This window comes from Trachinotus anak, unplaced genomic scaffold (assembly GCF_046630095.1).
Source record: "Trachinotus anak isolate AG129_WGS33_773 ecotype Australia unplaced genomic scaffold, CSIRO_AGI_Tana_v1 ptg000001l, whole genome shotgun sequence".
Taxonomy (NCBI): domain Eukaryota; kingdom Metazoa; phylum Chordata; class Actinopteri; order Carangiformes; family Carangidae; genus Trachinotus; species Trachinotus anak.
The window spans coordinates 12106575-12128589 of NW_027273852.1; the positions used below are offsets into that span (position 1 = coordinate 12106575).

At 40.1% G+C, this 22015-nt stretch overlaps 1 protein-coding gene across 3 annotated transcripts in view; it reads left to right on the forward strand.

Moving 5' to 3' along the window:
• The first annotated feature begins 1659 nt into the window (after positions 1-1659).
• The window catches only part of sytl5 (synaptotagmin-like 5), a 42354-nt gene continuing 21998 nt past the window's right edge, over positions 1660-22015 (forward strand). For all 3 annotated transcript variants that reach the window (XM_071476939.1, XM_071476923.1, XM_071476931.1), the window contains exon 1: positions 1660-1796. The gene's annotated coding sequence lies outside the window, so the exon portion shown is untranslated. The remainder of the gene's footprint in view (positions 1797-22015) is intronic.

A 22015-nucleotide genomic window follows, 5' to 3' on the forward strand; every position in this document is an offset into this window, starting at 1 on the left:
ATTATTTTTTATTCGACATATGCAACATTTTAATGTTGTACTAACTTTAAGTTGTTTCCCTTGGGTAGTCATAGGTTTAAGGGTCAGTGCAGCAGTCTGTCTTAAACCCGGCATGTATTCTGTGTAAACATGAATACACTGAACTCTCTTCTGTAAACATCCAATTATGGGCTGGGCTCAGACTTCCACTGTAATCAAATAACGTAAAAGGATGTTCTTAATATTTGGAAATGGGAAATTTGCTGTCTAATTGCATAATAATACAAAGCAATTAGTGATTAAATTCCCTTAAGATGATTTCTGAGATCGTGGACAATGTCACTGTAGCTGAGAAATGACTTTATGGAAGATAAAACACGTGAAATTCATAAATAACCTTTATTTAATCAGACAAAATCTCACTGCAAATGAGATTTTATTGCATGAATGAGAGACTTGAGTACTGCTGAAGAAATAGGAACAGAGATAAGACACACAACAAAACACACAAACAGCATCAGAAACAATCATACACTTCTGTAAGGTCAGTAGTTCAGATTTTAAACTCATCTAATGAGAAGAGTCTTTTGCAATCCATAGCAGCGTCCACTGTCTGAGAAAAGACACAAAAATGTTGAAGTGTTGTAAGAATCCATGTGTGCCTGTGATTTTTAACCCTGTGTACCTACAGAGTATTCTTCACATGTGATATTATACGAGAAATAGACAGTTTTCAAATATGTTGCTTTACAGTAAACATGTGAAATATCTGAATAAAATAGTTCTATATGTTCCTTTTATGACGCGCTGCGATGTGATGGTAATGGCTATATTTATTTATTTATTTATTTTTATGGGTTTATTTAACAGGGACAGCTCAAAGTCATAAACAGTAATGTAAATGAGCCAGGGTTAACCAAAGAGACAATGTTACATACTCATCCTTAAAAAGAGTATAAATTTGAAATAGGGCAGAGCAGAGCAACAAGGAAAGGGAATATTAATACTGCGCATGGCATCACAATGCTGCATTATTAACATGCAACACAGAAGCACAGAATAGCCTACAGAGAGCAATATACATTAAAAGGGGGCAAAAAACAAATTACCGTGACACAATTAAAGCAAGGTCAGCAACCTATAGAGACTGAATGACGAAATAATTGATTAACATGTTATTTTTAATGGCTAAAGAGGCTGCAATGATCAGAAACTGTGCGTTACTGTAATATCTATTTATTTATTTATGTTTTTTTTAATATCATCAGCCCTGTTTTTTCTTGCAGCTGCATACACTACTATTAAATTAGCTGTCACTCTACATAAACACAGATTCCTATAGGATCTCAGCAGGGAAATCCATAATACATAATGTACCCCCAGTGACAACAGGGAGTTTCCCAGAGCCCAGCACTGCGGTATGATGCTGTTTTGTTTTGTTTGTTTTGTTGTTTGTTTGTTTTTTGACGAAATTCTTCTTAAATTGAGTCATGAAGTTTATTCCATACAGGCAGCAGGAGCAGAAACAACTGTCGCATTGTCAGAAACATAAGCCTATTTGTGAGGATTGCGTGCATAACACACACACACACACACACACACACACACACACACACACACACACACACACACACACACACACACACACCACGCCCCCTCCTGTCGGGAACACCCTGGCTGTTGATTTCTGCCTTCAGACGGTGCTGAGGCGCACCGACACACTCGCGTACGGTCCCCGACCACCGGACTGACTCTCCCCTCCAGCCCGCCGTGCTCTGCTCTCCCGCCGGTCCCTCACCTCTGTCCGCGGCTGCCAGGTAAGACACCGCCGCTCTGCAGGTCAGCCGGCACCACAAGTCCGGGACACCAAACACCGCCGTGTTTTCTCTGGCATATGGCACATATGGTCAGCCGCTGCCGCTCTTTCCCTGTTGATGATGTCTTATTTGTGTCTTTTCCTTGTTTTGGGGGAGGAGGGGGGGGGGGGGGGGGCGGTCTGTTCACCATCACGACCACGACCTCGGAGGACTGAGCACACAGCAGCGGGGCCAGACAGCCCACTTCCCAGCTGAAGTTAGGCGCGTTTGGGCAGGTGCAATGCAGCAAAAAAAGCTCCTTTTCTTGTTTCTTGTTGCCTCCGCTGGTATCGACGCTAGACTGAACCTGCAGTCAACTCAGGTGAATTGAATAGTATGTTGCATTAATTAAGTTGCTCCAACAGCCCAAAACGACTGGTGAGAAGGCATGAAGCCAGTCATAAGGTTAGTAGTGATAATATGGAGGGCAGGCGTTATAGGAGACAGGCAGTGGATAGATTTCAGATATTCACCTGGGTTTTATATGACATTTCCTTTCAGAGCATTGTTGAGCAATGACAAAGAGTGCCTGGAGAGAAACCACTCTATATGTTAGTGTCTCATAGTTGATAATGAATTATGACCTTGCCCATGGTAGTTTAATGTGAAGTCACCAGTATATATCAGGGCTTTTCATGGATGTTAGGTGTTACTGAAAAGGTGACAGATGCACAGCAGTGCACTGAGGCACTGAGGCGAGAGCTGTTTCTGTTGTTTAGTCTACCCTCGTTGATATAAATGGGGGCGGACAAAATAATAGGAACACATGTCTGTGTAACACACAAACTGCACCATTGACTGCAGGCTCCAAAATGACCATCAATCCATTCGTTTTAGCTGGACGTACCTAACAAACTGGCAGCTGAGTGCGGTCTGGGGATGCTGCTAAATGTCAGCAGCCCGGGTTCGTTATCTGACATGATGTTCAGTAGGTGTACCAGGACCGGGGAGGTGTAGATTAGACCGGCTTCTCTGATGAAGCAACGTGCTGACCTCATTCCAGTTCAGAGGTGGTTTTTGCCTCAGTTTAGCCGGCGTTTTGCTTGCGTTTGATGCTCCCACTCACAGCACTTATGGGGAAAATGTTGGTGTGAGATCCAGTTGTGGGTGACGATAAAGAGACGGGAAAGAGATGGTAAAACGTCGTCAGCAGGATTTGAAGTCTCTGTTCAGCACCTGTAAATTGAGTGTGGCAACCTGAATTAAATGATGTGTATAGGATATAAAATTACATCAGGGTTGTAGGAGTTGCTGTTTTTTGTTCAATCCATTTAGGGCTGCAGCAAAGGTACATTACTGGTGATTGATGACTGATTATTATTTGCCTTTGATGAATTGATTATTCTTTTGGTTTATGAAATGTCAGAAAATACCGAAAAATGTTTCAAATGCTCAAAATGACATTAACGTTTCATTTGCTTGTTTTGTCCAACCTCATATCCAAAATTGAAACATTGTCATTTTACTGTCACATAAGACAAAAGCAGCAAGTTCTTGCAATTAAGAAGTTTGTTGTTAGAGAAATGATAAATGTTTGGCCTTTTTACTTGACAAGCAACTTAACGATTCATCAATCATTGAAATTAAGTTTTCTGGAGATCCAAATATCCAGAAAGAGACACTTGAATTCTTCTAATGACTGATCACTGGACAAAATGTGAAAAATATTTTAAAAATATATTATTTATAAAAAGCAGCAAAGAAGCAGCAGGGGAAAATATTTTGCTTGATGAAGACGGACTGAAAGGAAGAGTACAACAGGTGTGGAACATCTGCTTGTTTCAGCACTATTACATTTCAGCACAAATTCGTTATTTGGTTAAACACTAGCACAGATTGAGTTCAGAAAAAGGTTTTCCCCTTAGGTCAAAACATGTTGACTAATTCATGGTTTAGTCTTATTAGTTATTTGGCATCAATTGTTTGTCTGTACATTTTAATTAGTCAGTTTTAGCAGCCAGTGTGGTGTGAAAATACAAAAGGCCAATTCAATCCCCCACAGAGGCTATTAAACCTGTCAGACAATGTGGCTGCTGGCCAAAGTGGCTACTTACACTGACAAAGAAGCCACAGACAATATTTAGCCAACGCTCTCTATCAGCCATCATTCTTGAGCCTGGCTGGAAAACATTATCTCTGTGTTTAAACAGCTGTACAATGGCACTAATGAATAAAAATAACACCCATAAGTTCATATGTTATCGTTAGTTCCATTATAAAGGCCTGTAAGTGGATGTAATATTCAAGTAACCAGTCTCTTGAAGGATTATATACAGTATGAACTTTTGTTGTGAAGTGGTAAGGTATTTTTACACCCCTGACAAAGTTTTACACTGTTTTTTTTTTTTTTTTTTTTATGAACAACAAGCTTTTGCTGTGTAAGATATCCTGCCATACTATAATTTGTCATAGTGACGCTTCCCTAAATTGGTTCATTTGGCTTTGGCTATAAGAAGCAGATGCAGTATCTGCTGAGGCTGTTTTATCATTGTCACAGGGAGAATGCCTCCCTAATGATAGCTGAGCTCTTATATAGCTCACACACACACACACACACACACAAGGCTGGAGGCAAAATAAATGGGTGAATAAAGGAGGAGAGAAGCCAGGGAATGTAGGGATTCCCTTATTTCTCTACACGCAGGCAGCAGCTCATTCAGTGAAGCAGAAAGAAAGCCCTGGGGAGTGCAGTCACACAGCATTAGAGGTCTGCATTTTCAAGATTTGGCCAGACAGAATAGTGGTGTGTGTGTGTGTGTGTGTGTGCGCACCTACGTTCACACATACATGCATTATTATGGTTGGCATTTCTGTTGTCAGGCTATAGCTCATGGTGCCAGACTAATGTACTCTGCCGTACAAAACCAAAACACTAACTACGTATTAGTTCAAAACTCAGAGTCTGACTTTTCCGTGTCTGTTTCACCACCCAAAAATGTTACAGCATTTAACTGCATAATTTCCGTGAAAACAGCTTGTAAAATTTGCAGTAACTACAAAACTAAAAGCTCAAACCCCAGCTGAACACAGTGACAGCTGAAACATTGTGCTGGTTTTTGCTGGCAGTCACAGCATTAATGGGGAAAATATTGATGATCCAGTTGGGGTTGAAGATTAAAGGAGCTATTTGGGGTATTATATCTTGACTTGTAAACACAACAGAGGCTGAAGCTCTCGTCAAGCAACAATCACCACCACCCACTCCTGGGAAGAAGCCATGGTAGGTAGAGAGTAGCCCCTTTAGCCCCGTAGTGACGATGCCTCTCAGAGAAGATGTCGGCAGCAGGTTTTGAAGCCTCTAATTTGGAACCACTGGTTTAGATAGGAAGGTCTGCATACATGATGCATGTAGGTTCTACATAAGGGCTGCAGTTAATCATTATTTTCGTGATGAAGTGCTCACTTTGTTTGTGATTAATGAGTTAATTGTTGAAATCTTGAAAAAAATTACACATTTTCTGGAGTTCCATGTCCTAAGTCCTCCAATTCCTCACTTTCTGACCAACAGATGAAAGATTACAAAAGGTGTCGTATTTACAACGAGGTGAAAGAGAGAAAAGCAACAAATGCTCACATTGGAGAAGCTGTAACGAGCAAATACTTCGAATTTCTGCCACAAGAATCTCTTAAATTATTCACTTCACATTCATAGTTCTTATTGTGTTAACTACATAATCAATTGTCTAATTATTTTCCCACTAAATAACATGTAATATCTGGTAAAATTGAAGCCGTACTGAAATAACTTCTATGTGTCACAGCAGGAGCGCTATCAGAAGCTAGCTGGTGACGTAGCCAGAGCTGGTGGCTGACACTAAAGCTAAACTTCCATACTGATTTTACCTAGCTGGTCTGTCACTGAAAAATGCAAATTTTAATAAACAAACATTTTTAATAATCCATGTTACTAAATGAGGCGTTACTTTGCAGTATGGGCAGACATAGCTCAACAGAGTTACATCTAATCCTTAGAAACGAGTTGAATAATTTGTAGGCTCTTTGGTAAAATAAAACAATTATTGTAACATTTCTCTCTGTTTTCCAGCCGGCCTGGAAGCTTCACAGCCCTTTTCAGGACTCTGCTCTTGTGGAGCAGTACTGTTGGCATCCTCTTTGTTTCTCACATAAATCCTATTTACATTGTCCACTCCCTTGAAGTCTGGCAAACAAAGAGCTGTAACAGGACCAGTGTTGTGGAGATATACAGCACACATGGTCTGCCTTTAAAACATTGGCCGTATTGAATATTATTGTATTATCATTATTATTATCATAATTCCTCTGATCATCTGCATGATTATTTCCAGATTAACCCTGAGCTGCTGTAACAAAGCTCATCTATGCCGCTGCACTGGGTAATGTCTGATCTCTGTAGAGTCACGCTGTGCGGGGTTTCCCTCCCTCCTACTCACTTCTGGCTCTCTTATCCACGGCTCTCCAGTGCGTGCTGCTTACCCGTTTGGTATGCAGCCTATAGCCCCATGTGGCCTCGGAGATACATCGCGTCCCCGTTCAATCATGGCCACAGCGAGGCAATCAGTGGAGGCCTGTCCACACCAACCCAGCTGTAGATGTGGGAGGGAAAGAAAAAAATGTATCAAAAGCAGAAATGTAATTTGGAGGCAGTGCTGAGACGAATGACTCAGTTGAGTAATAGATTGTTGGTCAGGGAGTGATGCTTCTGTGTCGCCCTCTCTAAACCTCTAATGTGAATGGACACATGCCTCTGTGGGCGCTCTGTGCTGCTGATGTTGAACTGAACCTCTGAGGGCTGCAATGGGATGATGGGATACTTCAACCTAGAAATAAGGCAAAAGCGGACATGCACACAAGCACACAGGCAGGCTCAAAATAAAGCCTTTATTGAAAATTACGTAATTATTTTATTACCGGCATCTTGACCAGTGTGTTATGTGTAGAAAAGTCAACACAGCAGTGTGTACATCAAACACAGACACTAATTAGATTCATCGTTAGCAAGTCATGCACATAAAGGTGTATAATCAATAAATATATTTGAACAGATTAAGGCCAGCTGTAATGACATCACTGGGTGAAAGGAAATGTAAATGAATGTAAATGAAACCAGTGTTATGCAATAATGAACACTGCTGTGAAAACGTTTGTGTCACAATGACAGAACGACAAACTAAAATAAGACAAATGAGGCATTAAACATTTAAAGAACACTCCGTCAAATGTTTAACATCTCATTTTATCCAAATAATATTCAGTATTCAATATAGGTTCAATGATCATTTAAAATCTTCAACATTTAACATGAACATCATCATGCAATTCGCTTTACATCAGTTGGATTTTAGCAGCTGCTTTTTAGCAAACTCAAGGTGTAGTAACTCTCCAGAGTTTTCAACTGTGACGTGTTGGAAAGCTTTGCGAAAAAAATGCTGTAGTAAGTGGACCTTTAATTGAGATTATTTTGTCAAACAAGTTTGATTATCAAATTAGATTTGCAAAAGACAGACATAATTCAGTAATGATATTATAATTTTTAATGATTGTATTATAATATTATAATCATACAGTAAATGAAGTAATTTATGTTAAATTAAAATTACAATGAAAATGTTTCTAAATATTTTCGATTTAACATTAGGGCAGATTTTGGTAAAATGAAACTTCATTCACACCTGTTAACCACAATATCTTGATATGGGAGTTTTGTGAAGATACAGTTATATAAATGAATATTATTGAATTATCAGCAGGCTAATGCAATGTTAGAGGAATAATTTCTCAGTTGTATTATAGTTCTCATGTATTCACTAAATACATGTATTTGAGCTTTGAGTCAGATAAGAAGGTTGCTACCACTCATATCTCTCCATTAAATATGAAGCTACAGGGAAACAAGGAAATTGTTAGCATGACTTGGTCTAAGGGTTAGAGCCAGCGAGTTGTTTGCATCCTTCTCAAGTCTTTATGCTAAGATAAGCATGTTTAACGGACAGATACACGAGCGGTATCAATCTTCATCTCAAAAAGTCAGATTATAAATACAAGAAGTCTGCACCTGAACTCCATGTTTCTCTTCTATTTAGGGATTAGGCGATGTTTTGTTCATCATTAGGTCAAACCAAGCGCTCTTATCGATACTGGGGAGAAGGTCACCTGCTTTATGATGTCATTATAGCCGGAGACCCACAGGTGAAGGATTAAAAATCAACTCCTCAGTGACGTGCACATTTAAATCACATAATCTTGAGCATTGATCAGTGGTTTCAGTAGAATATCATGTCAACCTCACCCATATTTGTTATAAAGGGCAAAGTCCATTATGAAATGTCTGTATTCACTGTGCTGGTTCACACCACTGAGATGCAGTGTCTGTAAAGACGCACTTGTACAGAACTAAAAGGGATTTATTTTGCTTTTGTCTTCGACTTGTTTGACCTTGTGTTGGTATTTTGCTGTACTTGTTTTCCTCATATAAGCCAGATCACAAGAAGAGTTCATTTATTCATTGGCTCTTTTTTTTTCCTCTGGTAGTGTAGTTGCATTGTCTACCTGATTGTGAGAGCCATCTGGAGTGTCACTGAATATTGGTACACACAATCTGTTGTGTACTTTGTGTTTCTGTGCCCATCACTTTCAGTGTTGGAGGTTTGCTTTGCTTACACAGGTAGGGGTATTGCTTTTTTATAAAAGGGTTATAACTAATTAATGGGTTTGTAATTGTTAATAATTTGTTTATTAATGCTTTACAGATTACATATAAGCCATTAATAAGTACAACTTTCTGTTGGTGAAAATCTCTTTGCTGGTGTTTATCCATCAAATCCTCATCAAACTAACAAACTAGATGCAGAATATTTGCACCAAACAAGTTCTCCAAATTCAATGACTAAATACGTTGTTCGTCTATATATGTAATGTTTAAGTTGAATCTACCTTCTTCTAAACATGTTAATATTTGTGATTTAGTGACCAATTAGCAGACAAGTAAGACACTGACACAAATAAAAAAAACTATGATTTTTTAAAAAATTTTGATTGATTTTGATTCTATGAATTAACTTTCAAACCTAAACCATGGATTTTCTACTGTGCTGACGGGTTGTAGGGCTTTCACCACATTTTCTGTCGCTGCTCTGTGACATTCATTTCCTCACTCATTTTTCCTTTCGCTGCGAGGGAAAACAGTGTTTGCTCCTCGGTGGGGGCTGTGCTGCAGCTGCAGGCGCCGTGGAGCCTAAAGTAAAAACAATGGAGTCAAAATGATATTCTCTCTACTTAATCATTCAGTGAATATTAATTAAATAAAATTGTGGGTGTTTTGCATGCACAATACTAACCGAGGCCAAATACTCCTCCTTCTGAAGTTGTCAAAAATGCCTCAATTTTCGTTCAAAAATGGTGCCCTATTTGAAAGCGGTGCTGAGGAAGCAGCTAATTGAGTCCAAGTTTCTGGAGCATGTCTGATCTTTAAAAGAGACACATACGTGATAATTCAGTAATTGTCTCTGGCTGCTGAAACACAGATCCAGATGCCCTTTCTGTCAAAATGTTCTGTGCTCTGAATATTGGCAGCTGCCTGCTTTTTATATTGCAGATGCAGTTGTTTTGATACATTGCCAGGATTTTCCTAAAATGTGTGGGATGCTGAGAGCTGGCATGTGGAACTGAAAGTGTTTTGTTGTTTAGAGTTTCACAGGTAGCGTATTAGAGTGAATGTCACGGCCATCTGAAATTCACTCACCGCCATGAGCCTGTGCAAATAAACTCCTTTGACACCTGAAAAAACAGTGAAAACAAAGATCAAACAGCTGGGTACTGATGCTGTTTTTGTCTTGATGCTGTAGATAGATGCAGTAAATGTTTTAGTGCTCTAAACCTGGAGGATTCGATGTTCACCTCTCTTAAACAGGAGTTTTGTCTTTGCTGAAAGATGTTTATTCATCGATCTGTCCTACAGGCTCGGTCAGCCCAGACACCCATCTGTCCTCCGAGCACAGAATTTCATTATGCATATGTCTGCTTAATGTTTCAGCCACGCTACTGTTCAGTTTACTAAAACAGAAATGACACAGGGCTAATCTTAAAAAAAAAAAAATCATAGTCCATTAGCATCCACTCAGCTTTAAATTACACGTGCTGTTCAGATGTTACACTCTGATTAATGGTAACACTGCTCAGAACACACACACACACACACATGCACACACACACACAGAAGACTTTCAAAGGACCCCCTTCTCTCCATTAGCCGGTCGTGCTTTGACAAGACGAAGCACGGTGAAATGTGAAATGTGTCAGGCAAGCAGCAGTTAAACAGGGATGGAGCGCTATGAAATATTCAGACATGTTGGTGAAAAGAAGGGGAGCTCTCACTCCCTCTCTCTCTCCCTCTCCCTCTCTCTTTCTATGTCTCTCTCCCTCTCTCTCTCTCTGTGAAGAAGCAGCAGCAGCAGAGGCCACGACTGAAACTAGGTTAATAAGATCCAACCTCGATCTAAAAAGCTCTCAGCTCTCCTTGTTCTTTAAGTGCTCATGGTAACAGCATGAGAATATCGAACACGTGTCTGAAAAACAAAAGGGTTCTGCAAGGTGCGTGTTATAAAAGATCAAAGATGCACATAATTCTTATTTTTATAATCTTAGTTTTGTCTGTTGATGATTTCTGGCGAAGTTCCCTAAAGGTCTATTTCCCTGTGTCTTTTTTCTATCGGGAGAATCTCTGCTAACAGTAAAAATAAAGTTTTATTAATGATTTGGTTCCCTAAGACTAGATACTTCGGATACTCCACATTGTTTGTGTACATTAGGGTGCGTGTTTATCCAACACTCAGACTGCCTGCACTTGAGCCTGTCTCACAGTTTCTATCATAAGTCGAAACAGTGCCAGATCTGTGGAGCTGACAGCAGACTGTGGCTTGAAATCTGAACCATTTTCACTGCAGTTTTGGCAGAATAAATTAGCCTCTCCCACACTGCAGACACGAAAAGAGCTGATTTTAGTGGAAATTGAGGGAACAAGGGTCACAACTTGTCTCTGGCATCTCCATCACCTGTCTCACAGAAGCTCTGGTCCTCTGTGTGATTAATCACATTAAGAAACAAACTAACTGATAACTGATTTGCGGATGGGGATGGAGAAGGAGGGGAGGGGGGGTTACAGATAAGGATTCAGATGTTTGCATTGGAGTTGAGTGGATTTTTGCTGACGTGAGTAGAAAAATAAGAACAGCAAAGAGAACAGCAAAGAGAGAAAGAAGTGGATAATTATTTAGATTTGTCTCTGTGTTATTTTAAGAAAATAATGATTGTGTTTACTGCATAATTCCTTTGCTTGTATAAGGTTCATATTTAATGCAAAGAGTTTATGATATTATCAAGGATACAGCTGTGACAACAGAGTATAGATGTGATATGTAAAGATGTGTAGCTTTCAACAAGCCCTTTGTTTACCTGTCCTTTACTTACATTAAAGAGGCTGAATCCTCTGTACATTTATAATTTAATTGAGAGCAATTCTATTTTAGAAAATGCACTATGTACTGTGAGTGTTATCTCAAATTAAATATTTAAGATGCTAAAAAAATATGACACAGGGCCATTAAACAAGCCAGGGGCACAAAATAAGATAAAATGCAGGAAGGATGTTCTGATAATTTCACGATACATTTTAGTTTTACCGCATATTGCCAAACAAATTTGCTCTTATTCCAGTCATAAAGTACTGCACAGGTCATCTGAGGCCTTTAGAGCCACTATGGGTGAGTGGCCCCAGAGCAATTGACCCTGGTTGTTGATCCAATCATGCCCACAGGGTCACCCAGCACCATCATCAGGTCAGGTTAGAAGTGTTCTGACGCTTACGACCAAAACTAATGATGTTTTCATCAGCTACAGCTGTACTTTGTGTTTAGTGCTAATTAGCAAATGTTAACAAGCTAATGCCATGTTGATATCATAATGTTTAAACCCTAATGGCCATCAGAACAATAAAACAGTAAATTGAATATTAAGACTAATACAATACATCGATCTTATTTTATAGGAGGTAATGAACTGCTACAAATACAACACAGCAAAAGCGGCTAATTAAGGCTGGTGTGTGACTACAAGGTTAGCGTTTGGTGAAATGTGACTAATGCGTCCCGACCCCTGTAGGAATAAGGGGTGTTTTTCCCGTGCTTCCCTTTCTGCCAACATAGTTTGAATCCAGCATCACGCTGAGATGAACATGGTAAATGTTATAACTGCTTTGCATTAGCATGTTAGCATGCTGCCATGTTTCAGCTAGAAACAAGTACAAGCTTCTTGCTTGGCTGTATAGACTCTTACACCAGATACTGCGCAGATTGAGCCTGAGTTTAAGCCCAAACAGGTAGTTGCCCCCAACAAATTGAGTTGAATTTAAGGCATCAGTTGCTGTTTGATGCTCAGTTTCACTGGAGTCTGACTACTGTTAGTCTGTTATTCTCTGCACTGCACAAAGAATCAAAGGCTTCAAAATCTGGAAATGCAGTAATGTTTTGAGTCAACGTTTGTCACGTTCCACTGGCTTTAGACCTCCCAGCTCAGGAAATGGTCTGAGGCTTTTTTAAATCTTTAATCTTTTCATCTTGGTGATGCAATTTTAACAGATTTTTAACATGAGTAGGTTTTATAACATAGTTTTATGTCGACAAGGTGCATGAGGAACAACATGAATGTGTAGGAATGTGAAGCATATGTGTGGAAATGACAACAAAAAACCTGAACTTGAACGTGAACCTTATGTAATGAAACTATTTGCCTCAAAGAAGTCGATTGTGAAAGTATTCAGGAAAACATAGCTTTTTGCAATCACACAGTAATTGGTCTGTGCTTTATCTGGTAAATGAGGAGAAGAAAAGTCTCGCACCTGGTTTAACTGTCTTAATCCTTTCCCCCGTAAAGTCCCGATCTCCCTTTCTCTTCCTGGTATTCTTTGGTTCCATGAGTCACACCCAACAACACAACATAACCAACCAAACCAATCATCCATTTTCTGTCTCACACTCTGTGATGGCTCTGCTGGTCTGTTGGGAGGAGTGGCAGCCTTTTCCTGAGCTCATGCTGCACTTTCCTCTTAATTAGTGAGTGAAATATCACAAACAACCTATCAATGCCTGGACAAAATCAGCATACAGATAAGAATAATGTAGGAGAGGTCACTGAAGGTGAAAGCAGGCGAACGTGACAGAAGCGTCAGAGAGGGGAACTCTGGGTAAGGTTTTTAGAGGCACAAACTCTGTTGGTTTGTTTTTCCCATTTTCTGCTCCATTGAGCCCTGCAGGAAACTGTGCAGGCCCCCAGGCTTGATAGGTCATTACAGACAGCAGCTCCTTGGAGAGCTGTAATGTTACGGTGGCTGTGACATGTGCTCTTTGGCTGTAAAGGCAGCATTTAAAATGTTACTACTTTGAACAATGGTGGTGGTCAAACACAGAAATACGTAAGCTGAAAAACAAGCCTGGCAGTAGTGGAGAAAAGATTACTTACTAAAAGTAACAACATGCAATTTAAATATACATGTAAGTCCTCCATTTAAATTTTTTCTTTTTTGAGTAAGACTGTTCATGTATGAAGTCTTAAACTGTATATTATATTATATTTTTAGTTGAAGTGGAGTAATGATTTCATCAACAGTCAATCATATTTTATAAGCGTATTATCATCTTATATTTTGTAGTTCAAGTCTGCTGTTTTGTTATCGTCACTTTTCTCAATGGGTCAGTTTGCTTAAAATAAAAGTGCCTGTCAGATCATAGAGCAGCATCTGAAACCCATCCACCCATACTTTATTAAATCAGAATTAGCGACGGCTGCAGGTATTAATATTCCTGAAAAGAAGTACTTCACACGACCTGCGGTCTGCACTGTACTGAAGTCTTCAGTGCTCTGCTCCTTCCCCTGGACGGGAAGGTTAGTATTGTTACTCCCCACAACCTGCTGTCCTGAGCTCGGCATTTCCTTGTAGGGAGCCTCTATCTATGGTGGAAACCTTTTCACCCTGGCTATTCAGAGAAGCTATAAACACTTTTGCATTCAGACATATGAACTGGTTTATTCCAAGCAATAGCTGTTCTGGTGAAATCTGTCTTTCTTCTAGTTGTAATTTGACATCATCACCTGTCCTATAGACTCATAATCAGAGACAAAGGCCACATCTGGTGAGAACAGAATGCGAGTCACGATTATGCGAAGTGTCAGGCTTGACAGAGGTGAGTTATTCATATCTCTAACGTCATTGTCATTTCACTCACCTGCAAAGCCTACCGAGTAATTAAGATTTGCAATTGGATTCTGATTGACAAACCATGACGACTGTGTTTCAGCAGAGTTATTGACATGCAGAGAGTCCAGACGATGAGGAGTAGTGACGTGAATGTTTGCAGACAGATTCTCATTTGATTGGCAGAGACAAGGACAGCATATCTGACAGGTCTCCGCGGGGATGGGGGGGTGGGGGGGTGGAGGAAGTCATTAGTGCACTGCAGTGGTGCGACTATGTTATCTGCCCTGAGGTGTTTTCTGTGTGTGTGTGTGTGTGTCTAAGAGAGACAGACAGAGAGGTCACCATTTAAATGTAAAGCACACACAGACAGGGATACTTTCCACTTGGACAAACACGTCATGGTCATTGAATGTGCTGTTTGTTTAATTCTCCGCCCAAAACCATCCAGTGTCTTTTCCCAGAATCCTCTCCAGTCCCCTCCAGCATGCCAGATCTCATCTAGAGCTCTGTGTGAAGACGATGGTTGCCTATTGATTTCACCTCGCTGTGAACACAGGACCACATCCGATCTCAGGAAGTGGATTACACGTGAGGAGATACACAGCTGAGATAGCAGGATAAATGCTATTTGCTTCATTTCCTTTAAGCTGAGATAAGCTGAGCGAGCTGGAAACTGTTTTGAGATATAACAGCATGCATATAGACCTTCGTCAGAATCTGCACAGCACTCTGTTGTAAAAGACATAAACGATGAGAAAGATGCTGTGTTTGCTTTCTGTTTTATGAAGAGCACTTTGACTGTTGACACAGAAAAGCAATTGAATTTTATGTCTGCTGAGTGTTGTTGCGCTTTGATCATCACTACATCTGTCATCGTCGTGATATTTCCCCCTGGATTTACTACTTGAACAAATGAGTCAGGTCATTTCACACCCTGCCTTGTGTGATTCTTCCTTTCACAAGAGGCAATGGACAAGTAGTAGCTGCTTTTATCCTGAGGAATTCATGTTTAGGTGTCTTTTAAAATACACAGTCTCACCCGTGGGACACTTTGGCCTTGGTAGCACTACTTTAGGTGTGTTTTGGTTTGTACCGAGCTCATCTTCACACAACCTTGACAAATTATACGTTGTTCGAAATTCTCCTTATTCTATCTGTGCAAAGCATTTTAGGATTTTCATATCACTGCAATAGCTGTCTTTGATTTTGTAACAGGTTGGCACACACAGCAGAAAAGCCGCTCCTACATCTTCAGGATGTTTGTGAGGGGAAAACACAGCCACACCATTTTCAGCACAAGATGCCAGTGAACAAAACCCAGCTTTAGTCCAATGAACATGTTGTCATGCAGAAAAGTCCAAAACCTGCACAGTTTTGTTTGTGATTGCTTGCTTGAGTTATGACTGTAATCAAAAGGGTTTAAGATCAGTAACCTTTTTGTTTAGGACACATTATTTTTGAGCATGTGCACAAAAATGGGGATGTCTGTTAACTGGTTAAACCAACCAATGAGATATAAAAGCTGCACTAATCAATATTTTTATTTTAACTGTGGATCAAATGGCTCTGTGTAATGTGAAGGGTGTTGCTCGTAGTGATGACCCCACAGACAATTATCACCTGCAGTTCCTATTAGCTTGGAGTGTTTTAGTGTCTTTCAGACCATTGTTTTCATTTTACAGCCACAGCTTCACATAGTGCAGCATTTAGCAACTAAAGAGCCGGATATTTTCTCTGGAGTTAGCCTACAGGGAGAGGTTTATATAACTGGGAGTGTCTAAACGTCTCAGTGTCCAAGTCTAATACTTCGTTAACATCGTGTGGGATTGATGGCTGAAAAGCGAAAGAGTCTTTTGAGGGTTGAAAATACTCTACATTTACAACATAATACAATCCCATTTCAATTTGGGTTTAAAGTCTGGGAATATTCAATATTTTTCTATATTCTGTTGTTTTGTTCTTTCTTTTTCCATGGCAAAACCATAACCATCTATGTATTAGTCTGTCTGTTTCTGTCACAAATGTATCATTTCATTTTTTTGAAAGACTGAGTCATTTAAAATTACTTAGCACTGTGATATTCCTCAAAAAGTAAGTAAGTGGGAACAATTTTTACTTCCAGATTAATACTCATTCAGCATTTATGCAGCAGGATAATGTATGTGGGACTGACTCAAAATAAACTGTAGTACCCATGTTTATAATGAAGGAACACATCACTCAGTCCAAATCTGTTATATACATAAGATATATCAGGCTTTAACTACACACATAATATTTTGTAGTTGGTCAGTTCAGTATTGGTTTCGTTCTTTTCATGATATTTGTTAAAAACACAGAAAATCATTGTCCTGTTACCTGTTACCATGAACAACAGCCTTTGTCTGATGTGAGGTATTATAGCATATGCACGGATGACAGGTGGTGATTAAAGATGTAGAGTAGGTACCTAGACTCCAGAAAACAGCCCCTACTTGTTATAGCCCAGGGCTGCAGTATATCATTATATGTTATAATCTCTGGTGTGTGTGTCATGGCACTGGTGTAAGCAGCTGTGAAGTGTCATTATTGACCTTTATTGATGAATAATTAATGATTTCTACACTTAGAGCTTGCCTGTGTGTGTGTGTGTGTGTGTGTGTGTGTGTGTGTGTGTGTGTGTGTGTGTGTGTGTGTGTGTGTGCGTGTGTGTGTGTGTGTGTGTGTGTTGGAGTGACCTGCTGTTTAATGGTCAAGAGAAACGCTCTTCGCCACTCATCATCAGAGTCCACTGCCTTCTGTGTCACATTAATGATTTAAGAAGAAAATCTACAGCATCCTGTGAGTGACCACAGGAGGATTTAGGGTTATACATTAAAGCAATAGAATAGAGCCACGGTGCATTATAGGCTGCAGGTTTAACTAGCTTTCATCCCGAAGAAAACCATCAAGACAGAGTACTTGTCAACAGGCTCATGCAACTGCCTGTTACATGGAACAGGAAGTTTTTATAATTTATTACTGATCTGGACTCACAGCTCTTCATAGCCCTCTATCTAAGCATTGTGTGGTATTGTGTTCATGCTAGACGATGTAGCGCCAGGGGAAATTATCTGGAAAAACCTTGTCCTCCCAGGAGATGAAGAATCTGCTGATGGTGAAGGAGATTCTTCATGATTTATTTGCTGTCTTGAAGGGCAAAAGAATTCTCCCGAGTTAAAGATTGGTGCTGCTCCTCTCTGAAATAACAAGTCGGAGCTGAAGAATTTTCAATTCAAAGAGGGACGAGGGTGGCCCACATTTCTCGGGGAAAAAAAATACACCACACACCATACAGTGTTCTCATGACCTAGTTCATCCCACTTTAACTTTCTCTCAGAAAGGTTTTGTAATTGTACTCACACAGAGCGAAAAGGTGCGTGATCCATTCAAAGCTTCTGGGATATTGCTGCCCTGCTGCTGAGGAGAGTGAAGAGTGAGCAAGAGGAAGAAACATGAGCTGAGCAAAGTGCAGGATGCTGAAAAAGACGCCGATGTCTCGGTTTAGGTGTATTCAGGGTTGGGTGATATTTCCGTTTTATCCAAGTGCAGTAAAATCATATTGCAGTAACACAGTCTTATCAAGGAGTCATGACACACATTTGTGTTGTACCAATTAATGGTTCTGAGCAAGCTGTAATTTAAAAACAACAAAACTAATTAGCAAGACTGTGTAACATATAAAAGATGAAATGACACAATCTTCCTTCCGCAAATTAAAAAATGTGTGAGCAATGTCGTGCACCATAGCTCAGTTACACACAGCAAGGGGCTTTATTGCCACATCCTTACCTCTTGTAAGACCAGTACGGTGGTTAATGTTTGCTAGCACGAGAATCAGAGTCAGTTTACAGACTTTATGACTCTTATACTAATGCCACTCGTGCTGTTGCTATGTTACATTTTAACATGACCATTTTTCACTTGCAGCCGACATGGACGCTCAATTTAAAGTTTTGTTTGACACATAAAAAGAATTTGGTCTAGTAAAATGCAAATAGTGCATCAGTGTTCATTGCTGTAAAAATCAATTTGACTGAGGTTTAGCAATGAGCTACAGCTACTGTAAAGAGACAGATGTGTCCCTCAAGAGGTGGTAGAGAGCAAAACAGAGATAAAGGTGAGAGTGAATATTTGACTTACATTGATCAGGTGGTCAGAAACATGATGACAGTACCAGTGTTGCTGCATGTCTGCTTTATGTGTGAATAGGGTTCACCATACCAATGTAATCTAACAAATCAGTTTCACTGCTGCTTTAAATACATAAAATAAGATTTAAAAAAAAAAGCAAATGTCCTCATTTCTATTTACTTAGGTCAGATATATTTAATATGTTGCTGTATAACAGCTTTTACAGAGTCTGTTCACTTGGCCCTGTTTTTGTATATATTCGCTAGTTGTTCTGGAGCTCTCTATCATATTACATGATCTTCATCAGCAGATGCAGTTTGCTGAGTTTTCATGAAATTGTGTATGTTCAAATGGAAACAGATGAACATCTATACTTCCATGACCCTGGTTAAACCCCCTCCCTGCTGATGGATTGAACTGAATGTTTTTCTGGATTAAAAGCAGATCAAAAAACACACAGGGACCTTCTAACCCTGTTACACAGTTTTTCCAAACTTCTTCCATCTGACAGTTATTGAGGCCACTGTGCTCCTGGGACACTCAAAGCTTTGTAGAAAAGATTTTATACCCTGGCTCTGATCTATGCCTCATCACAACGTTATCATGGAGGTCTACAGAGAGTCCTTGGACGTCATGACTTGGTTTTTGTCCTGACATACAGTGTGAATTGTGGGACATTATCTACACAGGTGTGTGCCTTCCTAAACTATTTCCAATCAATTCAGTTTGCCACAGGTGGACTCCAGTCAAGTTCTAGACAGATCTAAAAACAAACAGGAAGAAGTTCACCATTATTTGGAGCATCATGTCAAAGGGCCTAAATGCTTTTGAAAATGAGACATTGCAGTTTTTGATTTTTAATACATTTGCCAAAGTTTCTAAAAACATATTTTTACTCTGTCATTGTCATTTATTAAGTGTGGATTTATGGGTAACATGTTTTTCATTTATCAACTATGCTAGGCTTTATTTTTCTACTATACTTTCTGAAGCCACTGTATATGGACGTTTAAGGGATCTACGTTCATATTGTGGACATTTCAACCATGTCACTAAGCCGTAGCCCTGTCTTACATAAGTGTGTAGTGGTTTATGTAGTTTATTGTTGATGATTTTTTTTCCCCATCATTTCCTGATTATAGAGGACAGGTGGATCAATGCAGCGCCAACAGTAATGCAGACGTTGCACCGCACCATTGTGGTGGAGAGGGAGCTGAGCCGGAAGGCAAAGCTTTCGATTTAGCACCCATGGTCATGAGCTTTGGGTAGTGACCGAAAGAATGAGATTGCGGCTACAAGAGGCTGAAATGAGTTTCCAGGGTGACTGGGCTCAGGAAGGTGTCCTCGGGGCAGACCCAGAGCACATTGATATGAGATTATATGTCTCATCTTACCTGGGAATGCCTCGGGATCTCCCTGGAAGAGCTGCAAAATGTTGCTGGGGGAAGGGACCTCTGGGCTACCTTCCTTGACCTGTTGCCACTGTGACCTGACCCCGGATAAGTGGCAGAAATATGGAGGGGTGGGTGCTTTACCTACCACAGAGTATCACTGCATAATGTAGAACGAAACAGGGAGACAGAGATACAGGGGATGGGCATGCTCCTCTCATTTACTGCTTAACTTTGTGAGCTTTGGTGTTGGTGTATACTCAGACGAATATTGTGTTATGTGCTACTTGCTGCTCAAGTAACAAAATCACATTCACACACACAGACTTCCAGCAAAACCAGTCATACTGTGCTGATTTCCAGTTAGCAGCATATTCCAGCTTAATCAGGTCTGACAGTCACCACTTTTATTTAGTTCAATTACATTTTCGGCAAAAACTAGGCAACACATACTTGGGGAAAACAGATGTTTATGGGTCTGATCACAAGAGCAAAAACATTGTGGCCAGAGGGGAAAACAAACATTAAAAAAACAAATCCCAAGAAAAATCTGTCCCTCGATACTTTCAGACTTTGCTTCCCTGTCTGTGGCTTTCAGAACATACAGACATAATGTCATTATTTGAAAAGATGAAGTAACCACATGAAACAGCTGGCCACTGTAGTTTTTAGCAAACGTTACACAAACCGGAGTAAACAGGGTATTTGTTGAGGATGATTTTCAGCTGTGGGTTTGGTGGAGTAGCAGCAGGACGGTGCATGTGAAATAAACTGCAGTACCCATGTTGGTCGTAATAAAGGAGCTCTGGTATCTGAGCTCTGTGATGTGTTTTTAATAGTTTTAAAAGAACACTGGAGAGAAATAAGTTATATCAGGCTTTGGCTGCACAGATAATATTTGTTAGTAACCATTTGTTGACAATAAGAGAAACATAGAATATGAACAGATTTGTCCTTTAAAGGCCAACAGAGCTGCTATTTACAGAGTGATTAAATACAAAGTCAGATATAACTCGGTGTATAAAGCACAAACCTGGACCCATCTGTAATGTCAGAAGGTAAAAAAATAAAATGAGTCATCTCCCACTGTTTTTTCCCAATGAAACTATTTACATTTGAAGGTTTTCCTTCTGAAACAACACTCCACTGCTGAACTACATGCAGCTCAGATCTGAGATTGAAGGATTGAAACTGCTCTGAGGCAACGCATGGCCTTGGTTTCTGACTTAAAAGTCACATTTTATCTCTTCCTCTTTCCAACCACTGAATGTTCATTAATGACTGTATTTATGTTCATCCCATGTTCATTTCTTATCCACATCTACTTCGCTTTTCTGCCAACGACGGCCCGGCTGCTGCCAGTACACCTGTGGTCTTTAATTGGCAGATTGATTCATCTGTCTGTGAGCTGTGCCACCTGCAGAAAACACACACTGACTGGTGGAAAAATGCCACACACTTACAAGAACACCAAGAACACCACAATGTGGCTTTGTAGCCACATGTCCAGGGTAGTGCTCAGACTCTATGACAAATGATCCATTAAATGCTGAAACAACATGAGTAGTGAATGGTGGGAAAGATGAAGACCTTCCTCACGCTGTGATGAGAGAGCAGGAAAGTCACCCTGCTCTCCTCTGAGATGTCATTAGTGCAGGGCTGAGAAGTTGAGGCATCAGAAGCCAAAGTTTTACTGTCTCCTTGCTCATGTTTGCTCAGGGCAGAGAGAGCGGCGGCGGGAATGTGAGCCGTGTGTACTCAGGGAGGCTGCGTCAGGTCACCACGCCTACTGCAGCACACAGATCAAACTATGAGACAGTGTTAACTCTCACAGCACAACTGTAATATGATGGAAGCTCAGATAAATATTTGTTTCACTTTGTTGACCTTGTTGACTGAGTATGAGTCATGTGTGACCTGTACGTCAGGAATATTATCTGACACGGTTTCTTGGCTGCCAGGAACTTATGTGCTGTTATAATCCGCATTTTTGATTTCCTGCTTTAGAATGACTTACATTTGATCTTACTACACGCTGCATATTCTCATTTCTGTCTTATGTCTGAAGCCCAGATCACTGACAGTGAGGATAATTGTGTTTTCTGAATGTTGACAGAAGTGGTTCAGTGGACCACTTGGACTCACACAGTCTGGGTGTCTGATGATAACTGGCAGTCCATGCATGTCTGTGTGTTTTAAATAGGGATTAGGAAGAAAGTAAGAAGAATGCATAGCTACCCAAGTGTTTGTTTGCTCTTTTAGCCCCACTGGCTCTATGGATTGCAGTAACAGTTGGTCAGTCCACCACTGCAGACTTGTAGACTTGATGCGAGAGAAGTCACTGTAAAAACAGGAATATTTTCAGACAGTATCTCCTGGAAGACATGAAAAGTGAAATAAATAGCAGAGAT